This window comes from Phyllobates terribilis, unplaced genomic scaffold (assembly GCF_046119375.1).
Source record: "Phyllobates terribilis strain yellow unplaced genomic scaffold, ASM4611937v1 Scaffold_11__3_contigs__length_659146591, whole genome shotgun sequence".
NCBI lineage: Eukaryota > Metazoa > Chordata > Amphibia > Anura > Dendrobatidae > Phyllobates > Phyllobates terribilis.
Window position 1 is genome coordinate 603,077,351 of NW_027362771.1, and position 14,517 is coordinate 603,091,867.

At 40.6% G+C, this 14,517-nt stretch overlaps 6 non-coding genes across 6 annotated transcripts; all 6 read right to left on the minus strand.

The window, feature by feature from the left end:
• Positions 1 to 253: 253 nt before the first annotated feature.
• TRNAW-CCA (transfer RNA tryptophan (anticodon CCA)) lies at positions 254 to 325 on the minus strand. Its single transcript has one exon. It is a non-coding gene; the product is annotated as a tRNA-Trp (tRNA).
• Positions 326 to 754: 429 nt separating this feature from the next.
• Positions 755 to 827, minus strand: TRNAW-CCA (transfer RNA tryptophan (anticodon CCA)). The gene has a single exon. It is a non-coding gene; the product is annotated as a tRNA-Trp (tRNA).
• A 2,408-nt stretch (positions 828 to 3,235) lies between these two features.
• Positions 3,236 to 3,307, minus strand: TRNAW-CCA (transfer RNA tryptophan (anticodon CCA)). The gene has a single exon. It is a non-coding gene; the product is annotated as a tRNA-Trp (tRNA).
• Positions 3,308 to 3,736: 429 nt separating this feature from the next.
• TRNAW-CCA (transfer RNA tryptophan (anticodon CCA)) lies at positions 3,737 to 3,808 on the minus strand. The gene has a single exon. It is a non-coding gene; the product is annotated as a tRNA-Trp (tRNA).
• A 430-nt stretch (positions 3,809 to 4,238) lies between these two features.
• On the minus strand, positions 4,239 to 4,310 carry TRNAW-CCA (transfer RNA tryptophan (anticodon CCA)). The gene has a single exon. It is a non-coding gene; the product is annotated as a tRNA-Trp (tRNA).
• Positions 4,311 to 6,237: 1,927 nt separating this feature from the next.
• TRNAW-CCA (transfer RNA tryptophan (anticodon CCA)) lies at positions 6,238 to 6,309 on the minus strand. Its single transcript has one exon. It is a non-coding gene; the product is annotated as a tRNA-Trp (tRNA).
• Between the last annotated feature and the right edge of the window lie 8,208 nt (positions 6,310 to 14,517).

Genomic DNA, 14,517 nt, shown 5'->3' on the forward strand with positions numbered 1-14,517 from the left:
AGTTAAGAGCCCTTTTCTTCTTATGGATTCAAAGATGACAATGCTATGATCAAAGTGAAAGGAGATCCCGACGTGCCTTAAATATTCAATGTTTTGATTTTGTTCCCCGATGATTTTTCTCATGAAAGAATTGTTTATAAGATATTAATCTATAACATTCAACTAAAAGACACTTTTTTAGACACTGTGCTGACAGATAGCAACACAGTTTCAATTTTAATCCAGACATGGGTTAAGTTATAAATAAGTTTTTTGACCCCGACGTGATTTGAACACACATTCTTCTGATCTGGACTCAGACACGCTACCGTTGCGCCACGAGGTCATATGAGAAGAAACTTTCTGCCCATAATATAACTCACTTAAAAATTGCATGAAGAAATCGTGTCACACCTTCTCGAAATTTGCTACTTTTACTAACAGACTGAAAAAGACATAAACAAGGACGAATGAATATCTTGGTATTGGGAATGGAGGGTTTTCCAGTTTAAAATTTAGAGTCTAGTAAAGAACCCTTTTTTCTTATGGATTCAAAGATGACAATGCTATGATCAAAGTGAAAGGAGATCCCGATGTGCTTTAAATATTCAATGTTTTGATTTTGTTCCCCGATGATTTTTCTCATCAAAGAATTGTTTGTAAGATATTAATCTATAACATTCAACTAAAATACACTTTTTTAGACACTGTGCTGACAGATAGCAACACAGCTTTAGTTTTAATGCAGACATGGGTTAAGTTATGAAAAAGTTTCTTGACCCGACGTGATTTGAACACGCAACCTTCTGATCTGGAGTCAGATGCACTACCATTGCGCCACGAGTTCATATGAAAAGAAACTGTCCGCCCATAATATAACTCACTTAAAAAGTGCATGAAGATATCGTGGCACACCTTCTCGAAATTTGCTACTTTTACTTACAGACTGAAAAAGACATAAACAAGGACGAATGAACATCTTGATATTGGGAATGCAGGGATTTCCAGTTTAAAATTTAGAATCTAGTAATGAACACTTTTTTCTTATGGTTTCAAAGATAACAATGCTATGATCAAAGTGAAAAGAGATCCCGAAATGCATTAAATATTCAATGTTTTGATTTTGCTTCCTGATTATTTTTCTCATCAAATAATTGTTTATGAGATATTAATCTATAACATTCAACTAAAAGACACTTTTTCAGACACTGTGCTGACAGATAGCAACACAGCTTCAATTTTAATCCAGACATAGATTAAGTTATGAAAAAGTATTTTGACCTCGACATAATTTGAACACACAAACTTCTGTTCTGGAGTCAGGTGCACTACCGTTGCTCCACGAGGTCATATGAAAACAAGCTTTCCGCCCATGATATAACTCACTTAAAAATTGTATGAAGAAATCGTGGCACACTTTCTCGAAATTTGCTACTTTTACTTACAGACTGAAAAAGACATAAACAAGGATGAATGAACATCTTGATATTGGGAATGCAGGGATTTCCAGTTTAAAATTTAGAATCTATTAATAAACCCTTTTTTCTTATGGTTTCAAAGATGACAATGCTATGATCAAAGTGAAAAGAGATCCCGAAATGCATTAAATATTCAATGTTTTGATTTCGTTTCACGATGATTTTTCTCATGAAAGAATTGTTTATAAGATATTAATCTATAACATTCAACTAAAAGACACTTTTTTAGACACTGCGCTGACAGATAGCAACACAGTTTCAATTTTAATCCAGACATGGGTTAAGTAATGAAAAAGTTGCTTGACGCTGGTGTGATTTGAGCACGCAACCTTCTGATCTGGAGTCAGACGCATCACTGTTGCACCACAAGATCATACGGAAAGAAGCTTTCCGCCCATAATTCACTTAAAAAGTGCATGAAGAAATCGTGGCACACCTCGAAATTTGCTACTTTTACTAACAGACTGAAAAAGACCTAAACAAGGACGAATGAATATCTTGGTATTGGGAATGGAGGGTTTTCCAGTTTAAAATTTAGAGTCTAGTAAAGAACTCTTTTTTCTTATGGATTCAAAGATGACAATGCTATGATCAAAGTGAAAGGAGATCCCGACGTGCCTTAAATATTCAATGTTTTGATTTTGCTTCCTGATTATTTTTCTCATCAAATAATTGTTTATGAGATATTAATCTATAACATTCAACTAAAAGACACTTTTTCAGACACTATGCTGACAGATAGCAACACAGCTTCAATTTTAATCCAGACATGGGTTAAGTTATGAAAAAGTATTTTGACCTCGACATAATTTGAACACGCAAACTTCTGATCTGGAGTCAAATGCGCTACCGTTGCTCCACGAGTTCATATGCAAAGAAACCTTCCGCCCATAATATAACTCACTTAAAAATTGCATGAAGAAATCGTGGCACACTTTCTCGAAATTTGCTACTTTTACTTACAGAATGAAAAAGACATAAACAAGGATGATTGAACATCTTGATATTGGGAATGCAGGGATTTCCAGTTTAAAATTTAGAATCTATTAATAAACCCTTTTTTCTTATGGTTTCAAAGATGACAATGCTATGATCAAAGTGAAAAGAGATCCCGAAATGCATTAAATATTCAATGTTTGATTTCGTTTCACGATGATTTTTCTCATGAAAGAATTGTTTATAAGATATTAATCTATAACATTCAATTAAAAGACACTTTTTTAGACACTGCGCTGACAGATAACAACACAGTTTCAATTTTAATCCAGACATGGGTTAAGTAATGAAAAACTTGCTTGACCCTGGCGTGATTTGAACAAGCAACCTTCTGATCTGGAGTCAAACGCGTCACTGTTGCACCACAAGATCATACAGAAAGAATCTTTCCACCCATAATTCACTTAAAAAGTGCATGAAGAAATCGTGGCACACCTCGAAATTTGCTACTTTTACTAACAGACTGAAAAAGACATAAACAAGGACGAATGAATATCTTGGTATTGGGAATGGAGGGATTTCCAGTTTAAAATTTAGAGTCTAGTAAAGAACCCTTTTTTCTTATGGATTCAAAGATGACAATGCTATGATCAAAGTGAAAAGATATCCCAACGTGCCTTAAATATTCAATGTTTTGATTCGCTTCCCTATGATTTTTCTCATCAAATAATTGTTTATAAGATATTAATTTATAACATTCAACTAAAAGACATTTTTCATACACATAGTAACACAGCTTCAATTTTAATCCAGACATGGATTAAGTTATGAATAAGTTTTTTTGACCCCGACGTGATTTGAACACGCAACCTTCTGATCTGGAGTCAGACGCGCTACCCTTGCGCCACGAGGTCATATGAAAAGAAGCTTTCCGCCCATAATATAACTCACTTAAAAATTGCATGAAGAAATCGTGGCACACCTTCTCGAAATTTGCTACTTTTACTTACAGACTGAAAAAGACATAAACAAGGACGAATGAACATCTTGATATTGGGAATGCAGGGATTTCCAGTTTAAAATTTAGAATCTATTAATAAACCCTTTTTTCTTATGGATTCAAAGATGACAATGCTATGATCAAAGTGAAAAGAGATCCCAAAGTGCCTTAAATATTCAATGTTTTGATTTTGCTTCCCTATGATTTTTCTCAGAAAATAATTGTTTATAAGATATTAATTTATAACATTCAACTAAAAGACACTTTTCAGGCACTGTGCTGACAGATAACAACACAGCTTCAATTTTAATCCAAACATGGGTTAATTTATGAATAAGTTTTTTGACCCCGACGTGATTTGAACACGCAACCTTCTGAACTGGAGTCAGACGCGCTACCGTTACGCCACGAAGTCATATGAAAGGAAATTTTCCGCCCATAATATAACTCACTTAAAAATTGCATGAAGAAATCGTGGCACACCTTCTCGAAATTTGCTACTTTTACTTACAGACTGAAAAAGACAAAAACAAGGACGAATGAACATCTTGATATTGGGAATGCAGGGATTTCCAGTTTAAAATTTAGAATCTATTAATGAACCATTCTTTCTTATGGTTTCAAAGATGACAATGCTATGATCAAAGTGAAAAGAGATCCCGAAATGCATTAAATATTCAATGATTTGATTTCGTTTCACGATGATTTTTTTTATCAAAGAATTGTTTGTAAGATACTAATCTATAACATTCAACTAAAAGACACTTTTTTAGACACTGCGCTGACAAATAGCAACACAGTTTCAATTTTAATAGAGACATGGGTTAAGTAATGAAAAAGTTGCTTGACCCTGGTGTGATTTGAACACACAAACTTCTGATCTGGAGTCAGACGCGCTACCGTTGCACCACAAGATCATACGAAAAGAAGATTTCCGCCCATAATTCACATGAAAAGTGTATGAAGAAATCAAGCAAAAATTCTCGAAATTTGCTACTTTTGCTCAAAGACTGAAAATGACATAAACAAGGACGAATGAACATCTTGATATTGGGAATGCAGGGTTTTCCTGTTTAAAATTTAGAATCTAGTTAAGAGCCCTTTTCTTCTTATGGATTCAAAGATGACAATGCTATGATCAAAGTGAAAGGAGATCCCGACGTGCCTTAAATAATCAATGTTTTGATTTTGTTCCCCGATGATTTTTCTCATGAAAGAATTGTTTATAAGATATTAATCTATAACATTCAACTAAAAGACACTTTTTTAGACACTGTGCTGACAGATAGCAACACAGTTTCAATTTTAATCCAGACATTGGTTAAGTTATAAATAAGTTTTTTGACCCCAACGTGATTTGAACACGCAACCTTCTGATATGGACTCAGACACGCAACCGTTGCGCCACGAGGTCATATGAGAAAAAACTTTCTGCCCATAATATAACTCACTTAAAAATTGCATGAAGAAATCGTGTCACACCTTCTCGAAATTTGCTACTTTTACTAACAGACTGAAAAAGACATAAACAAGGACGAATGAATATCTTGGTATTGGGAATGGAGGGTTTTCCAGTTTAAAATTTAGAGTCTAGTAAAGAACCCTTTTTTCTTATGGATTCAAAGATGACAATGCTATGATCAAAGTGAAAGGAGATCCCGACGTGCCTTAAATATTCAATGTTTTGATTTTGCTTCCTGATTATTTTTCTCATCAAATAATTGTTTATGAGATATTAATCTATAACATTCAACTAAAAGACACTTTTTCAGACACTATGCTGGCAGATAGCAACACAGCTTCAATTTTAATCCAGACATGGGTTAAGTTATGAAAAAGTATTTTGACCTCAACATAATTTGAACACGCAAACTTCTGATCTGGAGTCAGATGCGCTACCGTTGCTCCACGAGGTCATATGCAAAGAAACCTTCCGCCCATAATATAACTCACTTAAAAATTGCATGAAGAAATCGTGGCACACTTTCTCGAAATTTGCTACTTTTACTTACAGAATGAAAAAGACATAAACAAGGATGATTGAACATCTTGATATCGGGAATGCAGGGATTTCCAGTTTAAAATTTAGAATCTATTAATGAACCATTCTTTCTTATGGTTTCAAAGATGACAATGCTATGATAAAAGTGAAAAGAGATCCCGAAATGCATTAAATATTCAATATTTTGATTTTGTTTCACGATGATTTTTAACATCAAAGAATTGTTTGTAAGATATTAATCTATAACATTCAACTAAAAGACACTTATTTAGACACTGCGCTGACAGATAGCAACACAGTTTCAATTTTAATCCAGACATGGGTTAAGTAATGAAAAAGTTGCTTGACCCTGGTGTGATGTGAACAAGCAAACTTCTGATCTGAAGTCAGACTCGCTACCGTTGTACCACAAGATCATACGAAAAGAAACTTTCCGCCCATAATTCACATGAAAAGTGTATGAAGAAATCGCGCAAACCTTCTCGAAATTTGCTACTTTTGCTCACAGACTGAAAATGACATAAACAAGGAAGAATGAACATCTTGATATTGGGAATGCAGGGTTTTCCTGTTTAAAATTTAGATTATAGTTAAGAACCCTTTTCTTCTTATGGATTCAAAGATGACAATGCTATGATCAAAGTGAAAGGAGATCCCGATGTGCCTTAAATATTCAATGTTTTGATTTTGTTCCCTGATGATTTTTCTCATCAAAGAATTGTTTGTAAGATATTAATCTATAACATTCAACTAAAATACACTTTTTTAGACACTGTGCTGACAGATAGCAACACAGCTTTAGTTTTAATGCAGACATGGGTTAAGTTATGAAAAAATTTTTTTGACCCCGACGTGATTTGAACACGCAACCTTCTGATCTGGAGTCAGATGCACTACCATTGCGCCACGAGTTCATATGAAAAGAAACTGTCCGCCCATAATATAACTCACTTAAAAAGTGCATGAAGATATCATGCACACCTTCTCCAAATTTGCTACTTTTACTTACAGACTGAAAAAGACATAAACAAGGACGAATGAACATCTTGATATTGGGAATGCAGGGTTTTCCTGTTTAAAATTTAGAATCTAGTTATGAACCCTTTTTTCTTATGGATTCAAAGATGACAATGCTATGATCAAAGTGAAAGGAGATCCCGACGTGCCTTAAATATTCAATGTTTTGATTTTGTTCCCCGATGATTTTTCTCATGAAAGAATTGTTTATAAGATATTAATCTATAACATTCAACTAAAAGACACTTTTTTAGACACTGCGCTGACAGATAGCAACACAGTTTCAATTTTAATCCAGACATGGGTTAAGTAATGAAAAAGTTGCTTGACCCTGACGTGATTTGAGCACGCAACCTTCTGATCTGGAGTCAGACGCGTTACCGTTGCACCACAAGATCATATGAAAAGAAACTTTCCGCCCATAATTCACTTAAAAAGTGCATGAAGAAATGGTGCACACCTCGAAATTTGCTACTTTTACTTACAGACTGAAAAAGACATAAACAAGGACGAATGAATATCTTGGTATTGGGAATGGAGGGTTTTCCAGTTTAAAATTTAGAGTCTAGTAAAGAACCCTTTTTTCTTATGGATTCAAAGATGACGATGCTATGATCAAAGTGAAAGCAGATCCCGACGTGCCTTAAATAATCAATGTTTTGATTTTGCTTCCTGGTTATTTTTCTCATCAAATAATTGTTTATGAGATATTAATCTATAACATTCAACTAAAAGACACTTTTTCAGACACTGTGCTGACAGATAACAACACAGCTTCAAATTTAATCCAGACATGGGTTAAGTTATGAAAAAGTATTTTGATCTCGACATGATTTGAACACGCAACCTTCTGATCTAAGGTCAGACGCGCTACCATTGCGCCATGAGTTCATATGAAAAGAAATTTTCCGCCCATAATATAACTCACTTAAAAAGAGCATGAAGAAATCGTGGCACACCTTCTCGAAATTTGCTTCTTTTACTTACAGACTGAAAAAGACATAAACAAGGACGAATGAACATCTTGATATTGGGAATGCAGGGATTTCCAGTTTAAAATTTAGAATCTAGTAATGAACACTTTTTTCTTATGGTTTCAAAGATGACAATGCTATGATCAAAGTGAAAAGAGATCCCGAAGTGCATTAAATATTCAATGTCTTGATTTCGTTTCCCGATGATATTTCTCATGAAAGAATTGTTTATAAGATATTAATCTATAACATTCAACTAAAAGACTCTTTGTTAGACACTGCGCTGACAGATAGCAACACAGTTTCAATTTTAATCCAGACATGGGTTAAGTTATGAATAAGTTTTTTGACCCCGACGTGATTTGAACACACAACCTTCTTATATGGAGTCAGACGCACTACCGTTGCACCACGAGTTCATATGAAAAAACCTTTCCGCCCATAATATAACTCACTTAAAAATTGCATGAAGGAATCGTGGCACACCTTCTCGAAATTTGCTACTTTTACTTACAGACTGAAAAAGACATAAACAAGGACGAATGAACATCTTGATATTGGGAATGCAGGGATTTCCAGTTTAAAATTTAGAATCTATTAATGAACCCTTTTTTCTTATGGTTTCAATGATGACAATGCTGTGATCAAAGTGAAAAGAGATCTCGAAATACATTAAATATTCAATGTTTTGATTTCGTTTCACGATGATTTTTCTCATGACAGAATTGTTTATAAGATATTAATCTATAACATTCAACTAAAAGATACTTTTTTAGACACTGTGCTGACAGATAACAACACAGTTTCAATTTTAATCCAGACATGGGTTAAGTAATGAAAAAGTTGCTTGACCCTGGCGTGATTTGAACACACAAACTTCTGACTTGGAGTCAGACATGTTACCGTTGCACCACAAGATCATACGAAAAGAAGTTTTCCGCCCATAATTCACATGAAAAGTGTATGAAGAAATCGCGCATACCTTCTCGAAATTTGCTACTCTTGCCCACAGACTGAAAATGACATAAACAAGGACGAATGAACATCTTGATTAGTGTTGAGCCACCCCCGTAGTGTTCGAGTTCGGTTCGGTTCGTCGAACACCCGTGTGTTCGCCGAACTGTTCGTCGAACTGTTTGTCGAACACCTTTGAACACCGTTAAAACCAATGGCAGGCAAACAAAAACACATAGAAAACACCTTCAAAGGTGTCCAAAAGCTGACAAACTGCTCAGAAGACACAACTAACACATGGAAAAGTGACAAGTACATATAGTCATGCGAAAAGAAAAGAGGTGGAGGAGTAAAAGGAGGGGGAGACACAGATATAGGCATGTCATGCCCTTCTAAAATCCAAAAAGTGAGAAGCCGAGACGTTCAGTCCGCTCCTGCCCGTGCCACCTCCGTGTCGCCGGGTTTGTGCCAGAGCCGCGGTGAACCCTGACGGCCAGCCCCCCTCTCCCAATACTGGTGCCTGTCCGCTGGTGGGTCGAGAGAGCCCCCCTGTGGTGGAGGCAGCTCTAAGCTTTTTAATTTAAATTGTCCCTCTAATTTGAATGAATACACTTTAAATCCATTTACAAGGATCTATTGGAGGGGCAAGTCTCATGCCAGCAGCCGCGTAATTCCAGCTCCAGTAGCGTCCACTAAAGCTGCTGCAGTTAAAAAGCTTTTATAAGGATCGAGCTCGGCTGTCCACCGCAAGGCATCCTAGTGCCAGTCCCAGCCCCTATGCCTTGGGGTGCCTCCTGATGCTCTTCACTGAGTATCCCGTGGTCCCGAAGCATTTCCTTTGAAAAAATTAAGTGTCCAAACTACAGGTGGTGTAGCTTGCTTAACAACCGGGATAATCCGCTGACTAGCAGACACTGCTACTAGGCACAAAGTATTTCCTGGGCTAGATGCAGTTAAAAAATTTGTAAGTGGATACTCTCGTTGGATGCTGAGAAAGCATTCCATAGAGTCTCCTGGCACGCCATATATGATTCTCTTAAAAAGCTTGGGGTAGGGGTCTAGGGGACCCTTTTATAGCCAAAATCACGGCCCTGTATCACAATACGTCACCTAGGCTGAAGATAAATGGAACTGTAGCACCGAGGGCTCGGTTGCTACAGACGTATTGCACCTCACCCAGAGGTGTGATATCTCACTCTCAGATAAGGATGGAGTGTGGATCAGGACCCGACACCTGCATGCATTACACCACATTGCCGTGGGGCAGGGCGACCAATATGCCCCTGAGATGGGCACGACAGTCCCTGTCCCTGGCTGGAGTGGGGGGAGGGAACACTGAGGAAGGGGAACCCTGCAGCGCAGGAGCAGGGAGGAAGCAGTTCCTGGGTGCATTGAGAAGGGAGTATAAAAGGTGGGCACCATCTTAGTTCAGTGCAGAGAAGTCTGAGCAGAAGTGGCAGGGAGCAGGGGCTCTGCATGAGCTCTGCTCCGGAGGCGGGCCTAGTAACAGAGGCCCAGGCCTGCAAGAGGGAGAAGGAAGGAAGAGGAGCGGAGAAGGCTCCAGGAACAGGGAATGAAGGGATCCCAGGGGTGCGGACGGGTGAGTCGCCACCGCACGCCCGAATCCACCTGCGTGGAGGGGTCAGGCCAAAGGGGGAGACCGGTCCCCGAACTAGTGGAGGCAGGAAACGACCCTCAGCTAGAAACCGGAGGCTCTGACATTTTATGTGGTGCAGCCCCTTGCTCCACCCGCTAGGAAGGCACCACATAGGGTCAGGGAAACTGGCGCCAAGTTTACCAAGAGGAGGCCCGAGGCAGCCGGACAGAAGTGTTGGTAAGAAAGGCCAGACAAAGGACACACAAAGGGGGTCCTGTGAAGCGCTCCAAAGTTATCTGGGAGTTGTCTGAGCCCCTCACCTGGTGAGCACAGTACGACGTGGGCAGCCGTTACCTGCAGACGTGGTCTGGATAATAAGAACTGTGAGTAAAGGCCCTGAACTGCATCACTGACTCCGTGTCGTTACTGCTGCTGCCCTGCACCATCACCCCCATCCTCCGCATACACTGCCCTGAGGCTATACTCCTCCCGTGGGGAGTTATGCTACGCTCTGCTGCACCCACAACACCAGCCTTAGCGGTCTGCCCTGTAGCGGCGGTTCACTCTGACCGCAATCCACGGGTGGCGTAGTCGGACATTTAAACATCAAAACCACATAAATAGTTCCGCCACTGGTTTGACCGCCCTGAGCCACGGAACCGGATCGCCGCCACGAAGACTACAACCACCAGCATCCACCAAAAAGGGTCCGGCCCCGGGTGTCCCAAGGCCCAGGGGGTGCGTCAGAACATTTTCATCACCTTTCACAATCACCAATGGGACAAGGCAGGGATGTCCTCTGTCCCCTCTCTTATACATCCTAGTGACGGAGCACCTGCTCTCATCAATTCGCCATAACCCCAATATTAGGTGGATTGAGGTGGGAGGCACCGAGTACAAGTGCTCTCTATTTGCTGATGATGTCCTAGTATATATCACTCAATCACATATATCCATTCCTGCTGTTATGGCTGAAATAGATCACTTTGTTACATGGTAAAATTTTAAAATCAATGCAGCGAAGTCTGAGGCCCTCGATGTCTCCCTCCCTAAATCCATATAGGATTCCATCCAGTCCAACTTTCCCTTTGCCTGGCCCTCACAGGGTATCAAATACTTAGGAATTCCTATTCATAGAGACCTCTCCCATCAATGTTATCTTAATTTTGGGCCCTTTATTGAACAATTCCATACAGACCACGGTTGGCAAGTTAGAACTGTAAGATTCACTACGTGAACCACTGGTGTTTTGTGGAAAAGCACATGTACACCGCGTTCCAAATTATTATGCAAAAAGTGTTTAGGAGTGATAAGGGAAGAATTTGTTTGTTTGTCAGTTAAACTCATTGATGGTGATGTGTGTCAGGGCTCTTTATATCACTGTAAGCAATTGCAGACACCTGTGCTAATTAGTTTGGCAGGTGTGTCCAATGAAAGGCAAGACTACTTAAGAAGGCTCTCTCACATTATTAAGCAGCCTACATTTTCTGCCAAAATGGGAAAGAAAAAGGATGTGTCGGCTGCTGAGAAGCAACAAATTGTGGAGTGTTTAGGTCAAGGCATGACTACAATCAACATTGTGCGATGATCAGGATGAAGTGTCTTGGCAATCAAGAAGTATGTAGCTGATTCACAGTACACACGTGTGCGTGCTGATAAGGGCAAATTGAGGACTCTTTCCTACAGGCAATTACGTCAGGTTGAAACAGCAGCGGCAAAAAAGCCTTGTCATAGCAGCAGACAAGTTTTTGAAGCTGCTTGTGCCTCCAACGTCCCCCGAACAACAAGATGCAGGGTCCTTCAGAGGTTTGCAGCTGTGCATATGCCATCCTGTCGACCTCCTCTATCCACTTCACACAAGCAGAAACGGCTCCAGTGGGCCAAACATTACATGAAGACTGATTTCAAAACTGTTTTGTTCACGGATGAGTGCCGTGCAGCGCTCGATGGTCCAGATGAATGGAGTGGAGGATGGCTGGTTGATGGACACCCCACGCAAACACGGCTACAGCGCCAACAAGGAGGAGGTGGAGTAATGTTTTGGGCTGGAATCATGGGGAGAGAGATTGTCGGCCCCTTTAGGATCCCTGAAGGCGCTAAAGATGAACTCCATAATGTATGTGGATTTTCTCAAACAGCACTTCCTGCCATGGTTCAAGAAGAAGAACCGTGTATTTCACAGCAAGATCATTTTTCTGCATGATAATGCACCATCTCATGCTGCACATAAAACATCTGCATCTCTGGCTGATATGGGCATAAAAGGGGACAAACTTATGGTGTGACCCCCATGCTCCCCTGATCTGTACCCCATTCAGAACCTTTGGAGCATCATTAAAACGAGTGTCTATGATGGCGGGAGGCAGTTCACATCTAAGCAACAGCTCTGGGAGGGTATTCTGTCCTCATGCAAAACAATTGAAGCAGAAACCATCCAAAACCTGACAAATTCAATGGACGAGAGAGTTCAGAAGCTCCTTTCGAACAAGGGGTCCTATGTGAAAATGTAACATCACCTAGAATAAAGTTTTGAGTTGAAAACTGTTTGATTTCAGTTTCTAACAACCTGCTAATGCTTATAATTTCAAAAATGACCATTTTTTTGGTCTTTATTAAAATGAAAAGGTTGATCGAAAAGTTTGGGGGATCTAAGAGTGTGGCAACCCAGTAGTCATGATTACTTCGAATTCTGACAATATGAGGGTCATGCTACAGGTAGTGCAGCAAGAAGGCACTTATGTGTCTTGCGCATCTCGGAGCCCCAAAATTATTTTTCGGGCTAGATGCAGCTAAAAATTATTTTTAATTTTAAATCTGGTGAAGCTTATTATAGATGGCCTAATAGGATCAGTGCTGCACACTGCTACAAAGCCCAAATTATTTTCCAGTCAAGATACAGATAAACATGATTAGTAATTTGAAAGCTTAAAACGGTTGGTAGGGTGATTTTAACCAATCATCAAGCTTTTACTCTCCCCAGGATGACACAGGGGTAGAAAAGTCGTTTCGGATCCATGATTTGTTCATCTTTATGAACGTGAGTCTGTCTACATTATCAGTGGAGAGCCGCGTGCGCTTATCTGTCAGCACACCACCAGCAGCGCTGAACACACGTTCAGACAGAACGCTGGCTGCGGGGCATGACAAGATCTCCAAGGCGTAAGTGGCTAGCTCCGGCCATTTATCCAGATTGGAAGCCCAAAAAGAGCAAGGGTCCAATGACACAGTCGTGGCTTCAATGTTTACTTGGAGATACTCCTGTACCATCGTCTCTAGGCGTTGACTATGTGTCAGACTTCTTGTCTCCTGTGGCCTTGCAAAGGATGGGCTAAAAAAGTGGTGAAATGATTCCGCAAAATTGATGTTACCAGCAGATACTGTGGTTCTGTTACGGTTTGAGTGCTGAACACTTGACGGTCCCACGGTTGGCAAGTTGGAACTGTGAGATTCACTACGTGCACCACTGGTATTTTGTGGAAAAGCACATGTAAGATTCTGCAACAGTCTCTGCTGATACTCCTGCATGCGTGCATCCCTTTCTATGGCAGGAATAATTTCTGCAAATTTACTTTTGTACCGGGGATCTAACAGTGTGGCAACCCAGTAGTCAGGATTATTTCTAATTCTCACAATTCGAGGGTCATGTTGCAGGTAGTGCAGCAAGAAGGCACTCATGTGTGTTGCGCATCCAGGAGCACCAAGTCCCTGTTGTGTTGGTGGCGAGGTAGCAATCATGCTTCCTTCCTCTGTCCTCTCCCCCCAACCTCGCACAACAGAAATCTGATCAAGGTCTCCCTCATCTGATGAGTCTTCCATCAGTTCGTCCTCCACTTCTTCCTGGGCTCCTGCACCTTCCTCACTAGTTTGGCTGCTACCATGCGCCCTGGTAAAATCATCTCCCCCACCCTCACATGCCTGCCGCCTTGGTGCTGCCGACCGTCTGGACCTTGCAGATGTTAGCCCTTCTGCATACAACTCCTCCTCATCTACTTCCTCCACCTCCTCTTGTGCCACCACCTGACTCCAAATTCTGTTTAACATGTGCTCCAGCATGTAAATCACCGGAATAGTCATGCTGATAATGGCATCGTCAGCACTAAACATCTTCGTCGCCATTTCAAAACTGTGCAGAAGGGTGCATAGGTCCCTGATCTGAGACCACTCCTCCAGCGTGATTTGCCCCACCTCTGAATCTCGTTGGCCCAGGCTATACGTCAGAACGTATTGCACCAGGGCTTGTCGGTGCTGCCACAGTCGCTGCAACATGTGCAGAGTTGAATTCCACCGGGTAGGCACATCGCATTTTAGCCGGTGAAGTGGCAGGCCCAACGACTTCTGTAGAGATGTAAGTCGCTGAGCTGCGGGATGCGAACGGCGTAAGTGAGCACACAGCGACCGTGCCCTCTGCAGAAGGCCATCTAGTCTGGGATAGTGGGCTAAAAATTGCTGGACAACCAGGTTCAACACGTGAGCCATACAAGGCACGTGTGTGACATTGCCCCGGCGAAGGGCCGCACCCAGGTTTGCAGCATTGTCGCACACGGCCTTCCCTGGTTTCAGGTCCAGTGGAGACAACCATT